The sequence below is a fragment of the Podarcis gaigeae genome (genome assembly GCF_964106915.1).
Source record: "Podarcis gaigeae genome assembly, chromosome: 3".
NCBI classification, from domain to species: Eukaryota; Metazoa; Chordata; class Lepidosauria; order Squamata; family Lacertidae; genus Podarcis; species Podarcis gaigeae.
Window position 1 is genome coordinate 64,298,437 of NC_139680.1, and position 21,501 is coordinate 64,319,937.

A 21,501-nucleotide genomic window follows, 5' to 3' on the forward strand; every position below is an offset into this window, starting at 1 on the left:
AAAACATTTTATAAGATGGCCGGCAATTGTCTCCCTAGTCTGTTGTCACCACTTAGCAGAAGCACTGCCTTGAAGGGAGACTAAGAGGGCAACATGTCGTACACAATGCAGACTGACTTACTGAATGACTGCAGCCACAGAAGGAACAAGGTATTTTGGAGTTCAGGGTTCCCAGTTGCATCATTTTGCACCATCAGATGCTACCACATCAGCATCACTTTATTGGGGAAGCTATACAACATTACAAGTGCCTTATCCCTGCAGCTATAAAGGCCTGAGCAATTACAAGACAGTAATTGCTCACATCTAGAAGTTGATTAAGAGGAGGCTAAGTCACAGGGAAGGACTAACATGGTGGCTGAGGCATGGGGGAGATAGTGATGTGTGATTGTCTAGGAAATCCACTGGGATGTTTTATGATCCCAGCCCAGCTGAACAGGCACAGAACAAGAGTGTTTTTCCACTGTTCTTTTTTAATTTAATGGGGATTGTTTGCAAGAAAACTTCCCAGTGGGTTGTGCCCTTACTTAACATTCAAATGACGTTCAACTGGACTGTACTAAAATTATATTGCAATGTGAAGATATCATTTGATTGTCTGGTTCATTTGATTGTCTCTCTCTTTGTTCATGGATCTTTTCCCTTATAACGGGTTGCTGGTCCAAAATTTCTTGCAACAACAGCACTTACGACAGTTAAAAAAAAACTTATTCTTGTTTAGCACTTTAAAAGGTATCTCAATATATATAAACTATGGATATTGAACACTTTTTTCCCCGTGTGAAGGTTATTTGTGACCTAGAAAGTGTTTGCATGGCAGCTGAAGAAAACATAATTATATGGCACACAAGATTGCATCAAAATATTATTTTGATTTTTCAAGATAATGTACTAATTAACGTAGCTGTGAGGAATTAAAAGATTAAGGCCCCAAAGGCTATGAAGACTGCTTCCAGTGCAATTTCCATTTATTTCAACAATAATTGCCTTAATAGAATAGCCAAGGGACAGGACCTGTATATCATACAGTTCAGAATCTAATTCCTATTGATTTCAGTGAGAAAGTTAAAAACATCGTTAAATATTTCATTAAAATCAATGGGACTTAAAATGACTAAAATTTACATTCAAGTGCTAACTAAAATTCAGGCCTTGACAACTTATGACCCATCAATTTAATGCAGCCCACTAAGGATTTGTGCAACTTTACACTTTTCTGCTGCCTATATGAGACTGCAAAAACAGGCAGGTTGCCAAGACCTAAGCAGGGTACAATACATGGCTGGTGGTTTACATTAGCTTGATAAGTCATAAGTTGTACAAGCCTGGTCTAGTCAGTCTGGAAATTTTACATTACTAATAAGTCAGTCACCAACAGAGTCTATCTTAACATTGCTATGTTAAGTGTTTAGGCATGAATGAGACTTGCAGGAGACTCAAAAACCCTAAGCAATGGCACTGCACAAGAGGGAGGAGAAGCATTTCTGCAAGACGATAGGGCTTTCTTCCCATTGCAGCTCTGTACTTGGTTAGAGAGGTTTAAACCTCTCTACGCAGCCTAGCTCTGTGATGAAAAAATCACACCATTATGATACTGACCTGAGAGGTTTAACAATCCTGTCAGCTCAGCATTGCAATGGATAAATGATGCTGTCTCAGTGCTGAACTGGAAGGAGAGGGTTAAACATCTCTTTTCAGCCCAGTGCTGAGGGTGCTTTGAATCTCCACTGGAGACGTGGTTGAGAGGAGACTTTTAAGTCTCTCCTTTCGGCTCAGCATTATGATGGAGGTTAGTGTGGGTATGTGTCTATGGATGTGGCATGCATATATGTTATGTCTGTGTTTGCCATAGGCTTATGGCCATCTGAGGGTTAGCCAACACTGTGTGTTATCTTTTTTTAAAAAAAGGTATACTGCTCTTAAATAATAATATTATGCAATATATAAATGCAACACACACATAAACACACACACAGTTTTAGAAGTTTAGCCATCCCTGTTTTCTGGCATATCTGAATGAAAATTTTCATAAAGGGTATTTGCACTCACCAGGAAGCCCGGTGTTTACCCCAAGAGTTTAGCTTATCAATGCTGCCCTTTCCTCTCTTTAGACTCCACTACCTGTGCTATGCTCCTCAGTCCTTTGTGCACTGCAAAGGGTTAAGGTGGGAGATCAGGGTGGGCACAGAATGAGCACCATATACCATGTATAGCTTGAGTGCACTGAATGAACTTATGCTCAAGGCAGAGGTAGGAAGCATGAATGGACAGGGCAGATTCTGGAGAAATGAATGAACTTCTGTGCAAGGATGCTGCTGAAGGAGTTAATACTCCAGAGGAAAAAGACATTCAACTGTAAGTGGACCCTAGTGTGAAACTGCTGACACTCCAGAGGTTTCTTCTGAAGTTTCTACTGCAATAGAGGCAAGCTGATTTCCCATCAGCTACAATGGAAATGTCTCTGGTCTTCTGTAACATCTGTATGGTTCTTGCTCATGTGAACACATATCTTTCTAGGCTATTGTGTCCAGCACAGAGGCAGGAAGTCTTTCAAATTCCCTACAACATGGGAGGAAATAGTGTACTTCAGAAATAGCAAGTAATCCAGAACAGATGATCCCTTGGTTTATTTTTAAAAATACTGACACATAACTATATCTTACAAGGTGCATCATTGTTTCTCATATATAGAACTGGTGGTTTCATAGGTACACACAGTTAGATGTAGTATACTAGAAAGGAGAGGACCAGGGAACGAATCTGTTAAGAGTATTTCCTCACCCCACCCCAACAAGTAAGTACATAAAATTATATGTAGCAACATAGTGGGGGCATGATCCTGCCAAATTAAGCACCAATTACACTGGGAGTAAGGCCCCTTTACCCAGTGATTACACTGAAAGTAACACGCAGCTGGGCCTCCATGTGCTCAATAAATTCACCTAAGGTGTTAGGGTGTTGTGGCCGTAGGCTCTTGGTGTAGTCCAGTGAACATCTACAGTGTGCCTACATGAATATTCACTTCTTCCCCATTACTAGGGGCTTGACTTTGTAGGGTTCCCAACCACAAGAAAGATGCCTATGTATACCCATTGGCATGTGTATAGGAACACTGCATACACGGATGAGAAGGCATGCAAAGTAGGAAGCAGAGATTGCCACTGCAATGCCTGCTCTCCAGCAAAACACACACCCCAGCGCCCATCCAGGAAATGTGTGCAGCCTCAGCCACACTTCTAAAAGAATACTTAGAAGAATATTTGCTTAACTCTCCTAATTTCCAAACACTTATTATCTCTGGTTGGAGAATGGCCCTTTGTTTATGTTTCCTGCTTTTCTGTGATTCTATTGTTGAATATTGTAGGGGGAAAATGCTTTTCTAGCAGTCATCAGTACAGCATGATGAGGGGAATTAAAAGAAAGATCTCACAAGCCTTTTAGATAAATGAATTAAAGTTTTTACCAGAAACTTGGCATTCACCGACTGGGCAAAAATAAAAGGTTGCATGCATAGGAAGTGGAAATGAGACCATCTGGACAGTATGAAATCTTGTGCCAACAGGGCCTTGGGCGCAGAGAGAAAACAGCAAATTGACAGTGTGACAACTTTTTTTGGTATAAATTTTGCTTTAGTCTAGGATTTTGTCTTCTGGGTTACCTATGAAGTTGGTAGGAATTTTAGAAGTTATTGTGCTCACTGAAGAATAGTGGTAAGGTAGCAAGAATGCAGTGACAAGAAGAAGCACAGAACTGGCCAGTGAATTAAATTTGTGATGAATAGGAGTTACTGAAATAAGGCATTCCAAATCCTTAATGAATGAATAGATGTGTCTGATACTAGTAATGGGAAGAAATAACAGACAGCCCTACCACACAGTAGGGAGAAGCAATCTCCTTCTAGATACACTATGGGGGGGGGGGAGTGCATAGATCAGGCATGGGGCACATGCAGTCCTCCAAATGATTCCCGGACTGTCTGCGGGCCGGATTTAGAAGGTGATTGCGCCGGATCCAACCCCTGGGCCTTAGTTTGCCTACCCATGCATCAGACCATCAATATGGACAATGGTCAGTCAGGGATCATGATGATAGCTAGAGTCCGGCAAGTCTGGGCTACTGCTGTGTGTTGTCTAACTTCCCATTTCCAACAAAGATAAGGTCTTTTTGTATGAGCACATATTGTGCAGTTTTTCTCATCTACCTGTAAAAAGCGGTTTTCAGTGCCATCTCTCTTTAAGGATTCCTTGGTTTGATTGACTGATTTGGACACAATCCTTAATCCCCTTCTCTGGGGACAGGTTGCAACAGTTGTAGAGCCAAACCAGACTAACAACCCTGGTTCAGTCATTTCCTGTGAGCAGAAGAGCTCCATCATTCATAAGAAGTAGAGGGGAAGGATATTTATAGCAACTGAAATAGCTGTGGTAGCAGCATGTTCAGGGGAAGTATAGAAGGGAGAAGCAATAGGGATAGCTGTGACCTGCACGTCCTGGTGGTTTGTCTCCAAGTGGATCTAACTGGCTCCTGTTGGAACTGGTATGCTGGGTTAAATGGACTTTAGTCTGCTCCAGGCAGTCAATTCTTGCTTTCATGAAGCTGCCCCCACTGTGAAAGTGATTGGGGGCATGAGCACATACAGAGAGACAATATGCAAATTAAAGGAATTGTGATTAGGCCGGTACTCTTATTCGTGGGTGTATTAAATTCCCAGATGCCCCTTAACTCCAGCACAACCATTTTTATGTCCCTTAATTTTATATATATATATATATATATATATATATGCACTGCTGTTTGTGAAATCTGACCAGTGGTGACCACGGAGGTAGCCTGCAATTTATTGTTACGAGTGCCCCTGTCACTTCTGCAGCATGTACATATCTCTGATTTCCATGGCTGTGCTATCTTGCATACAGCACAAAGTCTGCACAGTTTGCAGTGATAAATCGGGTGTCCCTGCTGACATTATTAGATGTAGCAGCTGCCTTTTGTAATGCTGATCATGAGGTGTTATTGACATGCCTATATATCATAGAAAGGGAGCACATGTTTCCTCTCCAGTGACTTTCTGAGAAATAATCCAATATCTTTCTTGTATGAATGCTCCTAGCTGCCTCTGTTCCTTCTCCTTAACAATGAGCATTAGAATGAGTAGAGGTTTTTTGGGCTTCATTGTACAGATGCTCAGCTTTGCCTGTGTATTCCTAGTATCAAATTTGGGTGGGGGGAGCTTTTGCTTTTTAAATGTCTAATGTATTTCAGATTACTCTGTTGGCTAATGCCGATGTCAATATCTGAAGAGCAGTGCATTAGATAGAGTTACAACCTGACCCTATCCTTGAGAACCTACCATTTGGAAGTCCCTCCCATTGTGTAGATGGGGCCAGAGAGATAATTGTTTCTGAGTGCCCTCTCTGACATGACAGAGCATATTAGGGCCCCTGTGGCGGTTGCCCTCCTAGGTGTGTGACATCATACTAGGTTCATAAGGAAAGGGTTAACTAATTGTAAAATGACTAACCTATAGGAACCCAAGGGGAGGAGTTAGAGTTAGAGTTAGAGTTATTAAGAAGTCAATCTGGAGTTAGAGAAGAGAGAGGGAGGATAAGTCTGTGGGTTGGGCTAATCTGATGTGAGAGAGTGAGAGAAACTGTTAAGTTGAGATAATCAGTCAGAAGGTATTAGGAAGGTATAGGCCGGTAAAGAAACTAAGGATAAGAAACCGACAAAAAAGTTAACTGAGAAACCATACTTGTTAATGCTTACAAAATAAACTTACTATTTGATTTAATTTTAACAACTGTCTGGACTCAGTGTGTACCCAAGAGTAACGGGTTGGTGGCAGCAGGGAAGTGAGCACAGTGGTGGCACAGGGATCAATAGACAGTCAAGCGTCCGGGGAGGTCTAAACACATGCTAGAACACATAATCATGCCTACAGTGTGGCAGTGAAAGCAGTGGCTGCTTCACTGCTTCCATCACATCCTCAAAGTGGTTGATAGGCTGCTGGCATCTATATTGGTGGATGGGGCTGGGACTCCTCAGAGACCTTCTGTGAGTTGCTTGCTGATCACTTTGAGGAGAATGCTAAAATCCGACGCACAAACCCCTGCCTCTTGTGCTGTGCTCTACAACATTGTTGTGGCGCCCTCTACAGTGTGGCAGCCTGTGCTGCTGCACCAGTTGAGTCTGGTGCCTCTGTAATGGCTGATTAAAGCTAGCCAAAGGAGCATGACTGGGTGGGTTCAGGGTGCGCTGAACATTCTTCTATATGAGTACATGGTGCTGATATTTATTTATTATGTATTTATTAAATTTGTATATTGCCTTTAATCCAAAAATCAAAGGCAGGTCACAGCATAAAAATATAAAATGAGAACTCAGAATGCATAATAAAAACAAAAACAAACAAATAACCTCCCTCCCACAAATACAAGGCCTGGTTATAGAGAAACATTTTTGCCTGGTGCCAAGATAACACCTTGCTTGTGGGATTTGCATGGGCTGCTAATCTGTGATCAAACCAAGTTCAGGGTGTTGGTTTTAATATATAAGGCCCTATACAACTCAGGATAAGATCTGATTCCTTAACTACCCATCTGATTCCTTAAGTACCCAGTCGATCACTGCAATCTGTGGGACAGTTTATCCTGCAAGTTCCAAAGACCTCAGAAGCCTTCTCCACACAGAACAGGGCTTTTAACATGGCTGTTCCTCTTTGGCGGAATAACATTCTTGCTGAGTTATGACTGGTACCTACTATCTGCACTTTTCAGAAATAAAGCATTTATTTGTAAGTAAAGAAGCAAACTTTTATTACAGCAGTCTAAGAGTACAAACTCAACAGCTAGGAAATAGAATCTTATCTAGGTGCTCTTGCAAGGCTGAGGCATGATAACAATAAATCCAAGTCAAGAGCAAAGGCCAAGGCTGAAGAGGCCAAGATGAGTAGCCAGAGCTCCAAGAGACTGCACAGCAGCTGCAACAGAGTTCCAACAAATTTCCACACCTACCCACCAAGCTTGTAAGCAGAGACAAAAGGCTCAACTACTCACAAGAATCTCTGTGAGAATTCCTGGCCTGAAGGTGAGCATTTCTCCAAGGAAGATAAATCCCCTCTCTTACCTTGAGGAACCACTTTTACCTGGGAGACGTTGCTGGACATGCATTTTCATCTGAATTTTCCTGCTCTGTCACAGCAGGCTGCTCTTCTCAGCCTCCATCGTTGTCCACAGACTGGGTAGTGGCAACATCTGGGTCTCATGAGGTACTGGTGCATCTGGGGTCATTTGGAGGGGGGTAGGTTCCGCCAGTGGACTTTGCTGCATAGTCTCATTCCCTCCTCCTCTTCCAAGCCCTCATCCTCAAGTGCCTCCCACTTGAATCCAAGAGCTCAGAAAGAACCATGGCTGTTATCCATTTATCAAAGTTACCTTATAATTTGACATTGTATTTTTGTGATTCCAGTTTCTTTCCCTTGCTGAGTCTTGTTTTTCCTGAGCTTTTCTGAAAACAAAGAAACTTTGCATTGGTATCAGTAGTATGCAGTGTGAGGAGGAGTGTCATTCTGGATGTAATTCTGCAGAAAAAGAAAAGAAAAGGCATATTAATTTCACATTTCTGGCTATCTCAAGAACTCTGCCTTACAAGGTTTCTATTGGTAAATTTCAGTGTCATGCTTCTGTTTCGCCTGTCAAGTATTATATTTAGATGTTAGACTTTAATCTGTTTACCCTTTTTATTTTCGTGAATCAATGTAGCAGCAATTAAATACCTTGTCTACAAGGCAATCATCTATATATAGCCTGTGAAAACCAAGTAATGAAAGGTCACTGGCTGTAGCTGGTGCTCTAGAATGTTTAGAGAAGTCTCTCCAAATGGAACTCTGCTCTTGAGACTTCACACAACATCACAGGAACAACAATAAAGGGTGTGCAGAACTTGTTCTGACTACCTTCCAAGCAGTAAGCCTTGGAGTTGTAATATTGTATTCCGTAAAATTGAAATGCTTTACCATGAGTATATAACTTTTGGAGGCATAGTTTAAAATTTCTGAAATAAACTGGAATATTGCCATTATACAAGTTGGATATCAATAGTCTGTGATCCACTGCCCAGATAAGGAACTTTACAGATGACAAATATCACTTCTGTGTAAATTATTTTGGGTACTTTGCATGTACCGATATATCATCATGAATAATAAAAGCACACATATTTATTTACCGTGTGTATGATCCCAGTGAGTACTGACTTCTTTTGGAGTGAAATTGTCTATTTTATACACATTTATAGTCCACTTTATAACAGAAGTTCTCTAGGCTGCTTACAAGATATTCATCACAGGGGTAAGCTGTAAGCATTCTGTTCACAGAAGTGGCAGTTGTGCAAGAAATTGGACTTGCAATATGAACTTAACCCTATGCACACTTAAGACCTGACGAAAGTACCGGTATATTGCATATCCAATAGAACATGCTGACTGTGTGATGTAGTGGTTAAAAGAGTGTTGGATATGAGGAGAAAAGTTTAGTTCCTCACTGAACAATGATTCTCTCTGGATAGGCTTGGGCAAATTACTTTCTGTCAACATAAACATACTAAAAATGTCGTTCTGACTTCCTTGGAGGAAGGGTGTGATAAGGTATAAACTAATCCAAGTACATAACTATAGAGTGAGTTTCACCCTTAGTATATTTACATAACCAAATATCAGAGCCGGTATCCAAATAAAATTGAAAATAGTTTTGTGAACTCATGAACGCGTTTAGTGGCAGGCAATGAACTGGGGTGCAGGGCTTGCAATGTAGGAGAAGACTCACCAAATTCAGATGGTATCTGTCACGGACTGTCTACTCCACATACCTAATCTTCAGTTGGAAGTCTTGCAACACTGACCTACATGACCAACATTGTCCATAAGTTTTGTACAGTGGTACCTCGGGTTACATACGCTTCAGGTTACAGACTCCACTAACCCAGAAATATTACCTCGGGTTAAGAACTTTGCTTCAGGATGAGAACAGAAATCATGCAGTGGCAGTGGGAGGCCCCATTAGCTAAAGTGGTGCTTCAGGTTAAGAACAGTTTCAGGTTGAGAACAGACCTCCAGAACGAATTAAGTTCTTAACCCGAGGTACCACTGTATTTTATTTTATTAGTCATGAGAAACTTTACAATAGCAGTGCGCACTCAGCCAATAGAGTATGTGTGAGCAACTGCTAGCAATTGTGATTCGATCCATGCATGCAGTTCTGTCATCATATACAACAGGTAGATTATGCATGCAAATAATGTACAAAGTTGCAAAATGAACAACATAGCCAATAAAATGAATATACTGAAGATGGATCCAGCTTTCAATGTCCCTGACTATTGGCCATATTGGCTGAGGCGGATGAGAGACCAAAATCTGCTGAAGGGCCACCAGTTCCCCATCCCTGGCTAGGCTTTAAAAGAAAGTAAAAAAAATATTTCCCAGCTCTTTCTCTGGTCACAATAACCGAAAATAACTGAAATACATGATAAACAAGTGGGTTTTTTTTAAGGTACTGGTGTAAAATTTAACACCAAAGCCCTAGAATCCCTGCTCAAATGATGGAACCTGCAGAAGCAAGAATGCTCTACCACCAACACCCCTTTCCCTTGCCAATGGCACCATGCCCTCCTCTCCCACCTCCTATGTCAAGAGAGCTGAACCCGCCAAACAGTGCATGTAGAAGGTCAGCTAGATTGGGTTTTTAGCATTTATGTAACGTTTTAGAATGCTCAAATCATTTTACATGTGTTATTTCAGTCTTCCTGATCCTTGCAGCTGGAGTAAATAATAGCTTCATTGTCTCCAAAGTTACAACTCCACAGAGCTTCTCTGTCTGGACATTACATCCTAACATACTCATATCTAACATCATTATTAACAGAACACAACCGTAATCAGAATTAGAGAATGAAAACTATTGTCAATTTAAACCAACAGACACAGCCTCAGCACAGAACATTACCTGGGGATTAACGGATGGCAGGGTTTAGTAAAGCAGAGCATAGATTGGACCATTAACTCCTCCCAGTGGGTTATTGATCCACCAGGAAGTACCTTGTGCCTTAATCATTATTCCCAAATGATTCCAGCATTGCTGTGTTCTTCTAGATTTGTGGCATTAGACTCTCAAGCAGGCATGAAGGCCACATAGCAACAACTGTATTTGCCCAACTCTTAGTTTAGAGCAGGGGTAGGAAATGGTGCACAGGGTCAGAGGCAACAAAGGGTATGGCTAGAAGCAATAGTGGATGGAGCAAAAGATGTGTCTCTTGACTTTGTACAGTAAGCTACATTTCAGCCACAAAAGCAAGAGGTTTCTGCATACAAGCTCATATCTCTCCCCTCTTCATCCAGACAAGCAAGAAGCATCACAGTCCCTCACAGTCCCACAAATTTCAGTGAGGACAAAGTACTCAAGCAGAGCATGGAGCAGGACTGATGAAAGATGTGGCTTAGAGAGTGGCCTTTGTGGGGGCCAGAAGGCTTAATCCAGCCTCTGAGCCTGAGGTTTATCACCCTGCTTTAGCCTTTGGAGTTCAACGTATTTCAGCACATTGTGCGGGGAAAGAAGGCAGAAGTAGGGTTCTCTCTTTCAGGTATCTCAACTGTTCTAGATCATTTCTCAGCATATTCAAGTTAGTTTTTGGAAAGACTTCCTTGACAAGACAGGAGGAAATAGAAAAGACTTTGTGTGGAATAACTCACAAGCTGTGAGGTACGAGCTGTATAGGACTGTCTCTTAAACCAGTGGATGCTCAGAATTTCTCATTGTGTCTTGTTTGCTTTTCAGCTGTGTTGTTTTATAACAATATCTCGTTTTCTGTACATCTGAACTTGTAGCAGTTTTAAAACTGGGGGTGCTGAGAGTTGGAGTGCAACAGCATCTGGAGGGTCACTAAAGGATACATGTGGATGCCTTGTTTCTTCTGAAATGTCCTCTCTGTAGATGTTCTAAACACCACCAATATTTGGTATTTGGCTGATATTTAGTATGAGCAGTTAAAATGGAAATTGCTACTGATTTGTCCACAAATTTTCCTTTGAAGAGTTCCCAACTCATGCTTTTGAACTAATAAGAATTTAAGATTGCTTCCAGAGGATTTGACTATTGGTGATTCATTCTAATTTGTCTGTGGGATGGTTAGACAGTGCTGCATCAAGCAAGTGTCATCCCACACTTCCAGCACATTTCCCTATCACTTTCCTTATTGCAATTAAAAAAAAAAAAACTTTGGGGGATCTCCAAATTAATGGTAATTGCACAATCTGAAATTGTAATTGAATGCCATCTGAAAATAGTGACAATCTGGGAGTACCCTAAGCAGCAATTTTGGTATTTAGAAACAGGACTGCCAACATGTACACCCCTAAGCAGCAGGAGAGGAAGAAGAACAGACCATCGAATCAGGTAGAAAGTCAGTGTGCCTTACCATCTGCTGCCTGCCTGCCTGCCTGTCACAGGTTCTTCTCCAGAGACTCTTTATGCCTACAGAATTTGGCATACAAGAGGGAACCAGGCCTGACTCAGCAGTTTGCATTAGCCTTCTGCCAATTTTCATCAGGCTGCATCAGCTTCCTGGGACAGGGACTTCAAAGGAAAGCTGCCTTGGATGGCAGGCACAGTGCTGACAGGCACACCCCTTTGGGAACTGTGAAGGTGCTGTTCTGTTTACACCTCTTTTAGTTATTTGCCTGGGTCACAGTTAATCTGGGGATGAATGGGTTATTCCTAGTATTCTTTTAGACAGGTTGGCTAAGTGTCAGAGGTCCAGTTCCACACAGATGGCCATTTCCAGAAGACAGTACTAGGAGATTACTGCTTGACATCTAGACAGTCATACTATGGGATTCTACAGACATCATTCTTTCTCCAGTGCTGTTGAACAGATACATAAAACCACTGAGAGGTCCAATCACATGTGGATGATACCCAGCTTCCCCCCCCCCCCATCAAATGCAGGTGAGACTGCTATCTGGAACCAATGCTTGGGTGCAGTAATAGACTGGATCAGGCCAAACAAACAGATTCAATCTAGTCACGGCAGAGGTACTGTTGGTGGTGACTTATCTATCTGGGTGGGTGGTGTTCAGCCTCTTCTAGATGGGGGTCACACACCCTCTAAAAGACCAGGTTCATAGTCTGGTGGTGCTTTTTGACTCAGCATTATCATTTGAGGTTGCACAGCCTTGAAGTGCTTTTTATCAGCTGTAACCTCACCTGAATGGAGCCATCTTGGCCAAAATTATCTATGCTCTGCCTGAGTCTCATTTGATCATATGACAAATTATGAATATTACAAATATATGGGGCCAGGTTATTTGAAAGATTGCCTTTCCCAATATGTATCTACCACAACCTTAAGATCTACTTTGGATGCCTGGTTCTGTGTGTCCCAAATAAATGAAGTGAGTTGGTAACCACTAAGGACTTTTTTTGACAGACAACCTAGTTATGAAACAGCCATCTCAGAAAGGTTCACTTGGAACTTTTGGGGATAGGCAAATACAGTTCTGTTCAACTAGCCTTTTTAGTATAAACCATGTAGTATGGGCCTCTGTTTTAAACCTGTGTTTTAACATTGGGGTTGGGGAGAAGTCCCGTCCCCCGCACAACTGTGTTTATGCCATCTTTTGTATTTAAAGCCACCAAATAATTGTATGTTATGAGGCACCATACAAATGTCAATGCTACTACTACAATCGTACTACTACAGCAGTACATGTCTGTCTGCTCATAGGTAAGTCCCACTAAATTCACTGGGACTTACTTCCAGGTAAGTGTGCATAGGAGTACACCCTTAATATCTAAATATGTGTGCATATAGGTACTTCACAGCCACCCATTTTAAAACAGTCGCATTTGGAATGGGATATTTCACTTTAACAGAACGACCTCTGCTGTGAAGTATTCTCTTACCTGAAAATATGCTATAGCATTGCACAGAAGTAGTAAGGCTGGCAAGACTCCATTCTCTGGTTTCATGATCTCTTGCGAAAGTGGTTGTAGAGTTACGCTTGTGATCTGTGGTATGCAAAAAGACACTGTATTCTAAAGATTACTGTGGCAGGGAAACAGTTTTACTAGAAGTATGTTTTCGACAGAGAATAGTTTTTGCTTATGCAGATTTGTCTTTATCACACAGATTTATAAATGTGATACTGCAAACCTCCAGAACTCCGGTAGCCAATGTGCTGCCCTCCAGATTTTATTGAAGCGAAGCTCTCATCAGCCCTGCCAGCATGGTAAATAGTCAGGCATCGTGAACAAACATCAGAACAAAGTTGTCAGTGGAGGTCCTGTGTCATCTTGTTACAGTCATGTCATCATTAAATCCCTCAACAATGCCATTTTGTTCCTACTACATCTCTTCACATCAAAATCTTGCTGGTGCAAGTCCTATAGTAGGATATTTGGCCTTTGCTGTACTGTTCCCAATGCCGTTAGTCATTCATTGCAAAGTTTGGGCTTCATGGTTTCTAACTCCAGGCCACAGGGGTAATACTGGTCCATGTCAATACAAATGACAGATGAGAGTGAGTGTTACTAGATCCAACTGAATGAGATGTCACTTAAACAAACTGTCACCAATATGATGTAGTACCCCGAATCAACCTTCCAATAAAGGCTTAAAGCAACATTTTGCAACATACAAGTAAAAAGTGAAGCATTGGTGATAATAATAATAATATATAATTTCCTGGACTCTTTGAGCTCAATCCATAGAAAAGTATGCGTATCTAAGTACCGCTGCTGTTAACAAAAGAGTGGAAAGTGCAGTTAAGCTCTTAAATCCCATTAAATTCAGCATGCCTTGCATTTCTGTGGATTGTGTCCTTTGACCACAAAGGAGATCTGGTTTATGAAAGAAGTATCCAAAGAAAGAAATCTGACACTGATCAGTCTCTTGGTTCATAGCATGGGAAGTTCTGCAGTAAAGGCAAATAAATAGTTATCAACACAGAATTTAAACAGAATGGGGGGGGGGGTACGGTTCTTTCACCACTTGACAACCTTCTTCAGCAGTTTTTCAGCCCAAGTACTTGCAGCTAAAGAAGCAGTGGGGTGCAGTATTTGCCTTCTGATTTTCGGGTCAATATTCATTTGAATTCAATGACTGATTTTCTTGAAACATGGCTAGAAATACTTTTTAAAAATTATTTTTAGACCTTGGTAGGTGGTGTCATCTTGTGGAGTCATTGCCGGCCAGGTATACAATCCATTCCTTTTTTATACAAATAAGACAGTTTTATACACATAAGGCAGCTTCCTATGTGCCTTTCCCAAGTCAGCCAATCCATCTAGCTCAGTATTGTCAATATTGACTGGTAGCTCTCTGGGGTTTTGGGCAGGTCAGTTTCCCAGCCCTACCTGGGGAACTTAGGACCTTTTACATGCGGAGCATGTGTCACTAAGCTGCAGCCCACAACCACATGGACCGTGATGGCTGAGCAGAAACAAAGTAAGGCAAGAAAGACAAATTGAAGCAATGACAAAAGGAACTTGTGAAAAGGTACAGTAGCATGCTGTGGCCTTTGTTGCTTAAAGATCTATAAGGTCTTCTAGGTGTTTGCTTAGTTGCATGCTCTGCCTTGGGCTGTTTTTCAATGTTTTGGAGTCTTTTATGAAACAATAAGTTTTGGCTAGCTTTTTCTGCTACATATGTATATATCTGCAGTATATACTGATTATATATATATATATATATATATATGCAGGTTTTGGTGTCCTCGGGTGTCTTCCCGTGTAAAAGTTGGGGTGTCTAGGCGACGTTTCGACGAGGTCTCACTCGTCATCTTCAGGCTGGTGCTTTCGGCTTCTTGTTACTGGAACAGAGCGGGATCTCAATGTTTGAGTTCCTATAAATACTGTAGAGGGGGTGTGGTGTCTAGCCTCCAATGTTCTGGGCAGAGAGGAAGTTCCCAGGCTAGTGTGCCTTTTCTTCTTTTGTTCCTTAATTACTTGAGAGATACCTTGAGTGATTTCTTGAGTGATATCCTGAGTACCACTTAGGTGGGTCATTAGGTGTGGATTAGTTGCTAAAGTCTTTGTGTCTTGACCTCTTGAACTTTGTGAAGAGTTTTCCTGAGAAGATGGCTGTATTGCACTTAGTTGTGCTTTGGCTTGGCTTCGTGTATAGGGGCGAGCTGTGGTTTTGTGGCTTGTGTCAGCCAGATCTGTGTAGGGATTGCAGGGGGGTGCAGCATCCGGAGGTGCCACCATGGATTGGCTACTGGTTAATTGCCAATGGATACCAGCAAAACAGGATTACGAAGCTAATCCAAAAGGAAACACCCCCCAAAAACCAAGACACAGAAGAAAACAATGGCATGGCCCTCCTTCCTTATATCAAGGGCACTACAGATAAAATTAGCAAAATCCTCCATAAACACAATATCAAAACAGCCTTTTGCACCAACCAAAAAATAGCCAATATCCTCAGAAACCCCAAGGATAAAATCCAGTTGGAAAACCAAGGGATCTATGAAATACCCTGCAAAGTCTGCCCAGCCACGTACATTGGACAAACAAACAGACGAATAAATGCACGTATCGCAGAACACAAGAATGCCGTCAAAAAAGAAGAAAAAACTTCCTCTCTTTTCCAACACATGAAAGAAACAGGACACGAAATTAATTTTGCAGATTCCAAATTGCTCTTTAACACGGAACATCACCACAAGAGAATAATCATGGAAGCCATCGAGATAGAGAAACACCCTCACAACATGAACAAGCGTGACGACACATCCCGCTTGCCAGACATCTGGAAATTAGCCCTCCCCACAAAAACTGACACCAGATCCAGAGGCACACAGAACGCCAACACCAATCAACCACACCAGACCCAAACCCAGACCCTCTCCACAGATGAATTACTGACACCATCCAGTAGCCAATCCATGGTGGCACCTCCGGATGCTGCACCCCCCTGCAATCCCTACACAGATCTGGCTGACACAAGCCACAAAACCACAGCTCGCCCCTATACACGAAGCCAAGCCAAAGCACAACTAAGTGCAATACAGCCATCTTCTCAGGAAAACTCTTCACAAAGTTCAAGAGGTCAAGACACAAAGACTTTAGCAACTAATCCACACCTAATGACCCACCTAAGTGGTACTCAGGATATCACTCAAGAAATCACTCAAGGTATCTCTCAAGTAATTAAGGAACAAAAGAAGAAAAGGCACACTAGCCTGGGAACTTCCTCTCTGCCCAGAACATTGGAGGCTAGACACCACACCCCCTCTACAGTATTTATAGGAACTCAAACATTGAGATCCCGCTCTGTTCCAGTAACAAGAAGCCGAAAGCACCAGCCTGAAGATGACGAGTGAGACCTCGTCGAAACGTCGCCTAGACACCCCAACTTTTACACGGGAAGACACCCGAGGACACCAAAACCTGCATTCCTGTACCCGTGAAAATCTACGAAAGCAAATATATATATATATATATATATATATATGAGAAAATTTACATTCTCATTTTACTTAGGAAGAAACATCATCTGTCACAGATGTGTACATCAATAATCACACAGTTCAAAGATGAAGTTAATTCTTTATTTGCAAAAACATGATCTTCACAGACTTGGTTGAGTGTCAGTCCTAATGAGCAGAGCAGGTCATTCCGGCGGTCTTTCTCCCACCCTTTCCTGTCATACTTAAGGTAAAGGGACCCCTGACCATTAGGTCCAGTCATGACTGACTCTGGGGTCGCGGCGCTCATCTCGCTTTATTGGCCGAGGGAGCCGGCGTACAGCTTCCGGGTTATGTGGCCAGCATGACTAAGCCACTTCTGGCTAACCAGAGCAGCACATGGAAACGCCGTTTACCTTCCCGCCAGAGCGGTACCTATTTATCTACTTGCACTTTGATGTGCTTTCGAACTGCTAGGTTGGCAGGAGCAGGGACCCAGCAACGGGAGCTCACCCCATCGTGGAGATTCGAACCGCCGACCTTCTGATCGGCAAGCCTTGGGCTCTGTGGTTTAACCCACAGCGCCACCCGCGTCCCTCAAGGGCACCTTCCCATACCAGGAGTCGAACCCGGGCCGCCTGGGTGAAAACCAGGAATCCTAAGAGATCTGCTAATGGTTGCTTTCTGCCTGGCAGGATGAAGTTGTGACCACTGCCACAGTAGAGCTCCTTCCCCTAACCCCCTACTCAGAAGCCAGTGGACAGGAACTCCACTGCTGCCTTCTGACAGCAGAATAGGGATCAAGGTGATCTTGAGAGTCTCCTTGCCTCCCCTGCAACCCCCATTGCAAATTCCACACCATTCATAAGGGTCTCCCAACAGATTCATAAGGAACAGATTTTTGAAGGGTTTTTACATGGTGCCCAAAAGACAATTGATCAGGCACCGGGAGAGGCTCCCTGGAGAAGGCTGTTCCATACCCAAAGTGCCACTACTGAAATGGGCCTTTCCTTTTCATTCTGTTGCATTTGCAATAGAATCACAGTATTGTTGAGTTGGAAGGGACTATGGGGGTCATCTAGTCCAACCCCTTTCAATGCAGGAATCTTTTGCCCAATGTTGGGCTCGTATCCAAAGCCTAAGATTAAGAGTCTCATGCTCTACCGACTGAGCTTTCCCAACTACCCTTTCTACGGAGCAGGACAAAAGAGCTGTGCTAGATTTCTGTGTTAAGATTAGACAGACTGTTTACATAGCAAGAGTCTTACAAGGTCCAGGAAATCACCAGACACCAGAGCCATAGCAAGGTGATCTTGCGCCCCTGGCAGAACCGTCCAGATTGCGCCCCCTAGCCATGGACAAATTTGCTCTCTCCTCCAACCCCCACCTTCCACCCATTCAATTCACCCTCTATTTAAAACCATTTCTTGTGAGGCAATAATCAATATTTATATTTATGGACATATTTTAGCCGATTTTGCACACACACACACCGATCGCCACAGCCCTGCCAGACACCACAATAAGAATACTTAAGCAAGAGTGCAAAGGCTTATGGGAGAAAAATCAATCTATTTTTATCTAATATCCATTACACATTAATCTCTTAATGACTGCAGTTTGCAGGGGTACCTTGTTTATGTGAATGAGCCATTCCAGATCAAACTCCATATACAACCCTCTTCATTGTAGTCAGTTCACAGATTCAGCTGCAGAACCTGACACAAAAGGCTCTGTGTTAATGACTCTTCTGAGCCAATGCTGAAATGTTTATTGAGATCTGCAAAGCAGCAATAATAATAGTCATTAGGAATGTATTGATGCACTTACCATCAGATGTTGCAACATAAATTATATTCAGTGTGTTACATACACAGTGGTCACATTTATGCACATAAGAACTGATTAGTTCAAAAGAATGGAAGCTAGAAATTCATTCACTAATTCAAGAATTTATCTGGTTTCAGAAAACCCTAATCAAGAATAACAATGAACAGTAATGTTGACACTCCATTAATTAATAATAATTGCAGTGGCTAAAATTCCAAAAGCTACATACATAAGAGACTTTTCCTCAATATCCTATGCTGGGAGAGAGGAGGAAGCATTTAATAAAAATTATTATTATTGTTGTTGTTGTTGTTGTTGTTGTTGTTGTTATTAAAGAAATGTAAGCCAGTGGCCATCAACTTGTGGAGGTAAATTCAATGTTAATTATATATTGTATGAAAAACAATTATTTTGTTTTCCTGAATCTACTGCTAATCAATTTCACTTCACAACCTCAAGGTCTAATATTATGAGAGGAAGAAAAAAAAATCCTTAGTCTGCTTTCTCCATGCTATTTGTAGTTTTAGAGACCTCTGACTTGTTTGTAAAAATAGATCCTGGCGACCCCTCAGGAATGGCTGCTGTCTGTTTAGTTCCACTAATAACTGCAGACATTTAGAAATATGATTAATATTTGTACCTTTCTCATGATTACATTTATTTAATCTGTCACTGCAAGGGTATCTGAAGTTGCTGAAATATCCTATTTTGACTGCCCCTTGATTTCTTTCTCCATTGCAAGAGCGCATCAGAATATTTGCCGGGGGGCAATAGTATATGCATAAAAATAAGTTACTTTTGAGGCCTGGTATTTTCACCAACAGCAATTTCTTTTTTAAGGTTTTCTAGGACTCTCCTTGGAGCTACATCACCCTGAACCCAGCCATCCTTATCCTTACTTGTTTGTTTGATTTTTAAAAAAGCATTACAATTTATCCTACCCTTTCTCCAAGGAACTGAGGGTGGCAAATATGACGCCACCTTCCCGTTACCCTTGCAACAATGCTGTGAGAGATGTTAGACTGGAGGGTAGTGACTGGCCAAGAGTCCCCCAATAAGTTTCCTGGTCAAGTAGAAATAGGTATCTCAATCCAATTGCAACACCATCAGCTCACCATATTGGCTATTTACAGACTTTCATTCCAAAGATAACCATATTCCATTGGCTATCACTGTTGTAGTAGGTTCTCATAAAGTTTAGGGCTTTGTATACTCCATATATTTTGAGCACATAACTTGTCCATCTTCTTAGATGCTGAAATGAGAAACAGACAGAGAGACATAATGGATTTTAAGTAAATAATGTGGCACCTTGATACTAGCCTACCTCAGATCTAAGAAAATATATTAGCGGTGTTGTGGTCAGGATTATTGAGACATTATAACCTTGAATTTTATTAAAAATCAAATAAAGTGGCAAAACTCAAGCTGTGTTGTGTACATTTAAATATTAACTTTTCCATCAGCATATCCTTGATAAAAGATGGCTTAGTTTTCTTTTGTTTCTAAAATTAAACAATGGCACAATGAAGAATACTCACCACATATTTAAAACATATTCAATGCACATTTAAAGCATATGTCTTCCCCCAAACAATATTGGGAAATGTAGTTTATTAAGGGTTCTGGGAATTATAGCACTGTGAGGGTGTAAATGATTGTCCCCATGATTCTTTGAGGGAGGGTATGTGCTTTAACATGTTTTTTAAATGTATGATGTGTATGCAGTCTATGCTCCCCTTCCTCCCCCCTTGCTGTCCATAGAATCATAGAATCATAGAGTCATAGAGTTGGAAGAGACCACAAGGGCCATTGAGTCCAACCCCCTGCCAAGCAGGAAACACCATCAGAGCACTCCTGACATATGGTTGTCAAGCCTCTGCTTAAAGACCTCCAAAGAAGGAGAGTCCGCCACACTCCTTGGCAGCAAATTCCACTGTCGAACAGCTCTTACTGTCAGGAAGTTCTTCCTAATGTTTAGGTGGAATCTTCTTTCTTGTAGTTTGGATCCATTGCTCCGTGTCCGCTTCTCTGGAGCAGCAGAAAACAACCTTCCTCCCTCCTCTATGTGACATCCTTTTATATATTTGAACATGGCTATCATATCACCCCTTAACCTCCTCTTCTCCAGGCTAAACATGCCCAGCTCCCTTAGCCGTTCCTCATAAGGCATCGCTTCCAGGCCTTTGACCATTTTGGTTGCCCTCCTCTGGACACGTTCCAGTTTGTCAGTGTCCTTCTTGAACTGTGGTGCCCAGAACTGGACACAGTACTCCAGGTGAGGTCTGACCAGAGCAGAATACAGTGGCACTATTACTTCCCTTGATCTAGATGCTATACTCCTATTGATGCAGCCCAGAATTGCATTGGCTTTTTTAGCTGCCGCGTCACACTGTTGGCTCATGTCAAGTTTGTGGTCAACCAAGACTCCTAGATCCTTTTCACATGTACTGCTCTCAAGCCAGGTGTCACCCATCTTGTATTTGTGCCTCTCATTTTTTTGCCCAAGTGTCCAATTTTACCCCTTCTAGGTTTTGAGGATTCAGACTTCAGCATATAAACATAACAACAAACCTTTGGTTAAGACCAAATGTTTATCTAGCCCAGCATTCATGTTCTTACAATGGCCAGCCAGATACCTATGGTAAGCCTGCCAGTGCAACAACCCTTCCCCACTTGTGAAACCCAGCAACTGGTGTTCAGAGGCATGCTGTCTCATATGTTGAAAGTAGTGCACAGCTATCATTAGCAGTAGCCTCTGATTTTTTTTTATATCCTTCATGAATTTGTCTAATCCTCCTTTAAAGCTGTCTAAGTTGATAGGCCTTACTGCATCTTGTCATAACAAATTCCAGAAATCAACAGTGCACTGTGAAACATTGCCTTTTGTCTGTCCTTTATCTCCCAACATTCAGCTTCATTGCCTGATCCAGCATTATGAGAGCGCCTGTACACTGTGACCCTCTCTAAATGTCCTCCTTCTGTGCCATTTTTCCTGGGGCTCTTTGGTCCCTTTAATCCTGTATAGCTGTAGACAGAAGGGGAATATTTTCTTACTCTATAATAACAAAACCCAACTTCTATAGTACTAGTACTCCTAAATCTGTGCCACTACCACCATTCAGTCTTACTTAGTCCCTCTGGACGCTTAATTTACCAGTAACTTGGTAGCCATGGGTTGCCATATGTCCAGATCATAGCCTGGATTC

The 21,501-nt window shown here is 41.9% G+C and overlaps 1 long non-coding RNA gene across 1 annotated transcript; it reads right to left on the bottom strand.

Annotated features, from left to right (window-relative positions):
- Positions 1–6,786: 6,786 nt before the first annotated feature.
- Positions 6,787–13,047, bottom strand: LOC310841279. Its single transcript, XR_014562461.1, has 2 exons — positions 12,957–13,047; positions 6,787–7,579 (listed from the first exon to the last, which is right to left on the bottom strand). It is a non-coding gene; the product is annotated as an uncharacterized lncRNA (long non-coding RNA).
- Between the last annotated feature and the right edge of the window lie 8,454 nt (positions 13,048–21,501).